The following is a 9,041-nucleotide window of genomic DNA, read 5'->3' on the forward strand; positions in this document are numbered from 1 at the left end:
TCGAAATACAAAAAACTTAAAATAAGAATGATAAAAAATATCAGCACCAGTTAATTGAATACAGTAATAATCGTGTTCACATTTATTATTATTATTGCCTTTATTAACATATTTAACTGCCGATGTCAGTCAGGCGTCCAGTGTTTGTTGTGCGTGATGTTAGCATGATTGTCATATGCAAACAATTGAAATTCGCGCATTTAAAAGGTTGCACTAACAACAACTATCGCCACAATAAATATAACAACTAACGAGAACACCAAAATCATAGTGGTGTAGCTAGCAGCCGAGCTGGAAAAAAAAACTGTGGAGCTAAATCGTAGCTGTAGCCGCAGCAAAGGCACCACCGCACCCCCAATCTGTGCGTCAGTTTTGTGAATACAGCCCATACGACGCACACGGTGTGTATGGAACGCCTTGGATATTGAGGCAAACGCACTCGCAGCCGATAGATAGAAATACTTACACATATGTATAGAAACGGAGACGCAGACAATCTGAAGGTGAACACAATTCACATTTAGCTATACTTATTATTCTTTTTTCATTCTTTCACTTCGACGACAACAGCAGTAGCAACAACTTCAACTGCAAATTATTTATTATGTATGTACATAGGTACTCGTATTTTGCACAGATCTCTATATGTAGGCTATTGAAGTGATTTATTTTATTTAGTATCTCGATATGTATTCGTTAATTGAAAATAATTTACTCAACTACACCTTCTATATTCATAGGTTTTACTGCTGTTGCTAGTGCTGATGTCCATATATACATATGTACATATGTATTTATATGTTTTAATAGTCAAACCAATAAAAATATGTGTAAGTTTGAAAATATGCATACATCCATATTTACATAAGAACTGCCCTTTTTAAGTCGTACGTATGCATGTAAAAATGTCGCTCGAAAAGCTATTGAAACATCTACGGTCCGTCCAGTCATCCATTAATGTTACACCTCACTAATTCCAGCATTTGGTGTGTGGAAGCTGGACTGTGCATTTATATTTAAACATATGTTTTTAAAAGAATTGTACATATGTATGTGAATTCCTTTCTACCATATGCATATATACATACATACATACATATGTACATACTTATATATGTTACTTTAGCTGAGACAACTTACTGTTCCATCCAAAGAACTCTACCCTATGTAAAGTGTTTAAGTCATCGAGCTGTTCATACAATCGGGCAAACTGATATCAACAGGAGGACTTTACCCAGCCCAGGAAATCTTTCTTAACACCTGTATTGAATACCGCAAATATTTCGCTGCAAATTTAAAATTCTCGGTATAGCCATAAAAGCGTAAATACATTTATAAGTGTACTTATATGTATGTACAGTTAATTTTTCGCAATGTATGTAATGTTTTTTATTCTAATTTATTTTCGATAATTCTTTATAACAAGTCAATTTTAAGCAAAAAACAAAACCGACTTCAATTCTCATATAAATATATATACATACATACAGTATCGGTCATATCTATAGCACGCCATTTCAGAGTGATATTGTGTGCCACTTATATGTATTTATTTATTTTTAAGAATTTTCAATTAAAATACAGGTCTTTCTCTAACAAACCCCATATAAACCCAAGTTTAACAATTTGTAGAAAACTTCAAAAAAGTGCAACAAATTTTCACCTAAGTTTCAAACTTTTTTCTTGGAAGTGTTAGAATTTTTTCGAGTACACAGTTTTTTAGCCCCTTCAATCTTGGTCTGATAATGTGCAAGTTTCAAGTGGCTAAAAGTTACCGTTGATTTTTTAGAATTTTTTTCGCCAAAGGCGTTGCGGATTTCTTCCATATACAAATAAATTGAGTTTATTCATTATATGGAAGCCAATGCGACAAAAAAAAACTAAACAAGTAAGAAAGTCTAAGTTCGGGCGGAGCCGAACATTAAATACCCGGCGCAATTATTAAATATATGTTTTCCACCTTTCCGAAAGCTACCGCTACACGATAATCCGGGGTGTATAAATTTTAAGTAAATTAGCGTCCTTAAATTTCGAAATATTGCAGTTTCAAGCATTTCTGAAATATACCGTTATATGAAAAGCGGTCGTAATTTTAGTCTGATTTCAATAATTTTCAACGTTTTGCTTTTATGTGGCAAGCACAATAACCGTACCGAGTTTGGTACAAATTGGTGTAACGGTTACCGAGATACATATATGTGATCATAAGTGGGCGGTGCCACGCCCATTTTCCAAAATTTTATCATAAACGTATTTCTTGGTAGAGAATTGTTGCAAGCATTAATTTTGAATAAATTAGCTTTAATATTTATTGATTTATCGAAGATTTCGTATTTCTCCAAATTACCGTTATATGGGTGGTAGGCGTGGTTATTGTCCGATTTTAAAAATTTTCGGCCATTTGGTATGCTGTAGCACGACTAACAACTGTGCCAAGTTTGGAAGAAATTGGTGAAGCGGTTACCAAGATATACACATGTATCCATAAGTGGGCGTGGCTACGCCCATTTTCCAAAAATTTATAATATTCTTATTTTTCGTCTAAAAGTTATTGTAAATATCAATTTTGAGTGAATTATCTTCAGTAGTTACTAAAATATCGCAGTTTTCGTTTTTCTGAAAATTACCGTTATATGGGAGGTAGGCGTGGTTATTGTCCGATTTCGCCCATTTTCAATACCATCCGTCCTATGCCCAAAAGAAGTCCACGTACCAAGTTTCGTTAAGATATCTCAATTTTTACTCGAGTTATCGTGTGCACAGACGGACAGACGGACGGACGGACGGACGGACGGACGGACGGACGGACGGACGGACAGACAGTCACCGCTTAATCGATTTCTCTTTTCATTCTGATCATTTATGTATACATTTGTCTATATCTATCTCGATTCGTTTTGCCTGTTACAAACAACCGTTATGTGAACAAAGTTATAATACCCTTGTGCACAAGTGCGCTCGGGTATAAAAATAAACGGTAATTCGTAGCCACTTCAAATTTGCTCATTATCAGACTAAAATTGAAGGGGCTAAAAAACTGTGTACTCAAAAAAATTCTAACACTTTGTTGCACTTTTTTGTAGCTTTCTACAAATTATTAAGCTTGGGTTTGTATCTGGTTTGTCTGAGAATGAACTATATTTTAATTGAAAATTCTTAAAAATTAATAAATAAACATAAGTGGCACACAATATCACTTTGAAATGGCGTGCTATAGATATGACCGATACTGTATATATAAATATATAATATATATATATATATTTATATTTCATGATCCAATGATCGGATCTATATGGGGGACCACCTCTAAAACACTACCTTTCCGATGCAAAAACAATTATCGAAATAAAATAAAAAAATATTCCGACGAACTGATAACCTCCTCCTGTTTTGGAAGTCGGTTAAAAATACATATAGTTAATTCTACACAAAAGACATAAGAATAAAATCTGAAATTTGTTAAAATCTCCGGAAAATTTAATAAATTTGCAACTTTCTAATCAAATTTTTTTAGAAAAGTTCTAAGTATGCAGTTTTATAGCCCATTCAATTTAGAAAACATTTAGGTATGCAGTTTTACAGCTCATTCAATTTTAATGTAACAAATTGCAAGTTTGAAGTTGCAGTTTTATAGCCCATTGAATTTTAGAAAACATTTAGGTATGCAGTTTTACAGCTCATTCAATTTTAATGTAACAAATTGTAAGTTTGAAGTTGCTAGAAAAGCGCCTTGATATTTGGCAATTTTTATTTCACGCAGGTTCTTCCATACAAAGTGTGTTCGACAGTTATTTTTTGTATGGAAAAAATTAGTAGCATCTTCCACTAAAAGGATTGCCAAAACTCATCGCGATTTTCTAGCAACTTCAAACCAAGGCGAATTAATATAAGGTGATAGCAGGAGTACAAAAACAAAAATTTACATGTATTTTGTTTTTGCTTTGGCGGCATAAACTGTCAAAATCTGTAAGAGTGTGTGTAGAAATTCAAACAAGATTTTTCAATTTGATATCAGAAGCCGTACGGCGAAACACATACACAAAATCAGCTGAGCTAGTAACACCACCTTATATAAATTCGCCTTGCTTCAAACTAATGCGCTGTAAAACTGCATACTTAGATGTTTTCTAAAAATCTGAAAAGAAAGTTTCAAATTAGTATGCAAATTTATTGAATTTTCCTTATGTTTTTTTGGTGTAGAATGAATTATATTTTTATAAAAAATTATCGAAAACAAGTTAGAATAAAACACTTTGCAGATATTGCGAAAAATTTCCTGTGCCAATAATTTTATTCGTCACTAAATGTACATATGTACCACAACCCAACTCATGGATACATACCTACATATGTATGTATTTGTAGGGGTTATAATCAAAAGTGGATGTAATAAAAGGAGAAGTGATAATTGACAAACACAGTTGCAACCATACAGAAAATAGATCAAATGAAAGTATGAAAAATTTAGTGTATGCATAAAGTCAGTCCTGACACTAATTACTTAGTGATTGGGTCGTGACTACTTTTAATGATTTTGAAAGTTAGATAGCGTTACTTAGTGTTTTTAAAAATTTAGAAGCTAAAGTTTATACAATTTTTGCAATCACGTAAGAATTATTTTCCTGGTTTAGATGACAGAACGTTTAGTCCATTTTAAAATCAGTATAAAGGCTTTGAAATTATAAACATTTTTGCTTTAAAATGGGTGGTAATCGTTGTGTTTGAAACATCATACGAATTTTCCAACGAATTTTTAGGGAGCCAGCTAGAGTGAAAGCTGTCGGGGCTAGCAATTTGCCAGATATAAGTACATATGTATTTAGATATGTTACAATAAGTAACAACAAAGCCATTTAAAAAGATTATACAAGTATTCCAATACGCCCTTTCAAAAAAAAGTTTAACACAAATACTAGTCCATGGGATCAAAGGCAATCAAAGTGTTTAAATCACGCCCGGCTATATACCATACATACATATCTATATATTCTGATATCGCTGCATTAAAAGCTCTAATCTTACGGTTCGAAACCACTTCACTTAGGTTGAACTACTTTTGCCTCTTTCCACTTTCTACACGTCTACATTATTTGGATTTGGCCGAACGCCAACTGGGCGAGACTGGCATGTGACTGTCATAAACCTATAAATTAATTGAAAAAAATTAGTACGAGTTCAAGCGCTTTCCCGTTGGAAAAATTGTCGACACAAGGTCGTACATAAGTATGTACATTCAACCGACGAGCGGACGGACGGACATACTTATTTCTTGTCAATACTGATGCGATTTGCTTATAATCGCATTGTATTTTCTTTTCGCTTCACTTATTTTTTCGTTTATGTTTGCCAATTAGCACACACACCAACGACGCAGTACGACATACCATGTCGGCTTGATAGACGTTTTTAGCGATAGGAACACCTTATTTGTCTTGAAAATTTAAACAGGGCTACAGCTGAGTTTATCAAATACAGCGATTTTTCTTTTTTATTACAGATAAAGCATTTTAAGTGATTACCGAAATTTTAGAAACCACTTAGCTTGACATTATCAGTAGCGCAAATAAGCTGAAGTAGATGATTAGGTAAATACTTAATATTAAGTTGGTGGTTCTTAAAATCTGATTTCCAATTCTCAGTATTTCTATGGTTTCATAAAAAGGAACTTGTTTTTAAAAATATGGTGAACTACTACTGTTCACTGTGCTTTAGAGGATAGAGTGAAATGCTTGTGAATCATTATGGCATAAATGTATAACATGGAAAATCCCCAAAAAGTAAAAGGAAGTTTTGTGTACAAGTGTCGAGTAAGGTCTATGTGGTGATCCGCCATGAACAAAAATACATGTTCATGGGTGATCCGCGTGGTACATACATACACATGTATGAAATGATGAGGCGATGGCACAGTATTATTTTCCTGATTAGAAGCAGAAGGTTCTTACTATATAATCTACCTCAAAGGTGGCGTGGATAGGAGTCTAATTAAACTAAATAAACGTTTAGATGAATTAAAAATATATGAATAAAAAATTTCAGTTATCGTTGCTTCCCCTTGACGTTCTAAAACAAAAAAGTTATTGAAAAAAATTCTAGATATGAATATGTAGGTCAAAGTTTTCATTAACAAAATCGCTATAAGAAAGCTCTAAATGCATTTATTCATAAAAGCAATAAAACAAAAGTTATTGCGTTTTGAAGGAATACATACCTAAATTTTCACTTTAGTTTCGCCTATAAGTAACTTTTTGAATAGATATAAGAGTTACAAAGAAATGTTATAAGAAAAATTTTTAGGTAACATTATTATCTAAGAAAAAGATTTTAATAAAATTTTCATGCTCCGTACAGTTTACGAGCTCAACTCAAAAAAAAAAAAAACAATCACCGCTTACTAGAATTTAAGTTTACGGGGATGTGTTTTATTAAAAACAAAAATAAAAAAGCTGAAATATTTCCGAAAATCCCGAAATAGTGGCGAAAAGCCTGATTTAGTCCGAAAATCGATAAGTGAATAGTGCCAAAGATTCGAAATACTTAGTCCCGAAGATCTTTACTTTTACTGTTTAAATAGCAAGTATTTAGTATTTAGCCAAGTCATAAGTACTAATTACTTTTTATCCTGTATTTAGAGAAGCCAAAATCACAAGTACTTTTGTGTTTGTTTTTTTAGTGCTGTGAAAATAAGTAAATACTATTATACTCGATGGTTAGTAAAATACTTACCAAACAGTACTTTGGCATTTAATACAACATAAATACCTCAATACTTTTGGTACTTTGTATTTTGTAAATACAATTTCGCCCATCACTGACTAAAACTAGGGAATGTAAACTATCCCTCCATGGTAGAAGAAATCGCTGAAACAGGATGAACATATTGAGATTGAGCATCTTAAGTGAATAAGAAAATCAATCACTCAGGGCTAATGTTAATTTACGCATCGCTTCCATGATACATACATACATAGTCTGGTGTTAGAGCCCGTGTGGGACTTAACTGTCACTGATGTTAATTTTAAATTCACAATGCAATGCAGTATGTGGGACAGTCAAGTCTTACTTAATTAGATTTTTATATAAGTACATATAAGTACATTCTTCAAAACTCTGTGGAATTTTTATGCTGTTGAATCAACAACAATCTTAATTTACGCGCAAAAAAGTTTAATTGGCACCCAATTAAACAGACAATTTAACTTAATTTAATGATAAGAAAAGCAATTTAACACTTTTTTTTTGCATTTATTCAATAATGAATAATAAAATAAATAAATAATTTCACAACACAAACTCAACTACCTATCTATTCATTAAATACTCTTACAATCGCACTTCCACCTTCTTTGTTAATTCTTCAAATGAAAATACAATTACCAGAACAGAAGTCTTAACATTTCAGCTTATTATTATTCATTTATTCTTAGCTGTAGCTCTATCACGAGAATTATAACAAACACTTCACTTTTCTAGTATTTAAAATTGGCATAGATTCTTAAGATAATTTTTTTTAGCGTGCATATGTATGTATGTACTTGGATATACATTGGGGTATTGCAAAAATGCATGTGGAAAGAGTAAAGTCGGAGTTGTTATGCTCTCACCCCCTATTATTCCACCCCCTATTTTTTGTTTGTTTTTGAAATCAAAAAATTCTTAGAGGTCGTACAAAGCGCTTCCATGGAATGGAAATGGTACAGAATTCTGGAATATCAATATTTTTCGTTCCCAAAACTCTGTTTCTCTATGGGAGATTTCCAATAATGATACCCAATTGTTAATTTAACAATTTTTTCATAGTAGCTTTTCTTTATAGGTCCGCCAAAAAACCCAGAAAATGCAATCGGGGGACTATCCTTAAAAATCCTTAGTACTGAAAATGGTTAAATAAACATTTGGGTATTATTATTGGGAATCTCCCGAAGAGAAACAGAGTTTTAAAACGAAAAATATTGATTTTCAAGAATTTTATACCATTTCTACGAAAAGTTCTTTTTTCCCATATAAAATACAACTTTGAGCACTTTGAGCGATCTCTAAATATATTTTAATTTCAAATAAAATAAAAAAAGGGGTACGTTTATTTCACCCTAGGGGGTGAGAGCATTATAATTGCGACTTTACTTTTTTAGGACCACCCTAGCATACATACATATGTATTTGCTCTCGAGAAAATGCCATGTGCCCTAATCTTCAACGCGAAGTGTTTCTTTTTGTTTTATTTTTTATCGCTTTGTTTATTCATATACTTACTTTTGCATTGTTTTTGCTGTTTCATGGATGTAAATACCTATCTAATACACTATACTTCCATTAGCATTCATACAAGGTGGTGTTATTTGAAATCGAACATTATGAATAGCCTCATATTTGAACGAAATTTCGAAACATCTGCTTATATTAGAAGACCTAAAGAATTCCAAAAGAACAAGTAAATGTGCATTCGAAAACGTCAAAATATAAAGCATCAGCCTCTTTTATTTCTTTTTAATACCAATTAAAATTCACTTCCAATCCCAGTTTAAGAGCAGCTTAAGTAGGTCATAAAGTAATTTGGAGTCAAACAATTGCTGAGTTTTTTACGGCCCTTAACGCACGACTTTCCAGTCTTAAGTACCAAGCGTCGCGAAGTCACTCTTGGTTAGGTTCAAATCATTTCTGAATTCGACTTAGTTATCTCACGGAATAGCTTAGGTATCACATCGTACAGCCACCCTTTATTTAGCAAAACGCGCAAAGTGAGTATAGAATAATTTAAAAATCCAGCTCGCACTTGCTTGAGGCACTTTTCAAATCAGCTATTAGCTAAACTATTTATTTTATTTTCAACTAATTTTTTATCAAGAACAGGCAAATCGTTCCACTTAAGCGAAAATGAAGTGTCTACCTGCAAAGCAAAATGACTTGATGGCTTTTTGAAAGCTATATGTACATACATACATATGTATGTTTATAGTATGTAAGTATGTATGTTTATGCATGTACTACGTAGTTCATTCACCATCTGTTGGCATTAAAAATGTTTAGTTTTTTTTTAA

At 32.5% G+C, this 9,041-nt stretch overlaps 1 protein-coding gene across 1 annotated transcript in view; it reads left to right on the plus strand.

The window, feature by feature from the left end:
* Window positions 1-6: 6 nt before the first annotated feature.
* LOC118742500 (myeloid differentiation primary response protein MyD88) overlaps window positions 7-9,041 on the plus strand; it is a 43,993-nt gene continuing 34,958 nt past the window's right edge. The window contains exon 1 of the mRNA XM_036474622.1: window positions 7-503. The gene's annotated coding sequence lies outside the window, so the exon portion shown is untranslated. The remainder of the gene's footprint in view (window positions 504-9,041) is intronic.

The sequence above is a fragment of the Rhagoletis pomonella genome, unplaced genomic scaffold (genome assembly GCF_013731165.1).
Source record: "Rhagoletis pomonella isolate Grant_MI unplaced genomic scaffold, Rhpom_1.0 Rhpom_scaffold_00007, whole genome shotgun sequence".
Lineage (NCBI taxonomy): Eukaryota > Metazoa > Arthropoda > Insecta > Diptera > Tephritidae > Rhagoletis > Rhagoletis pomonella.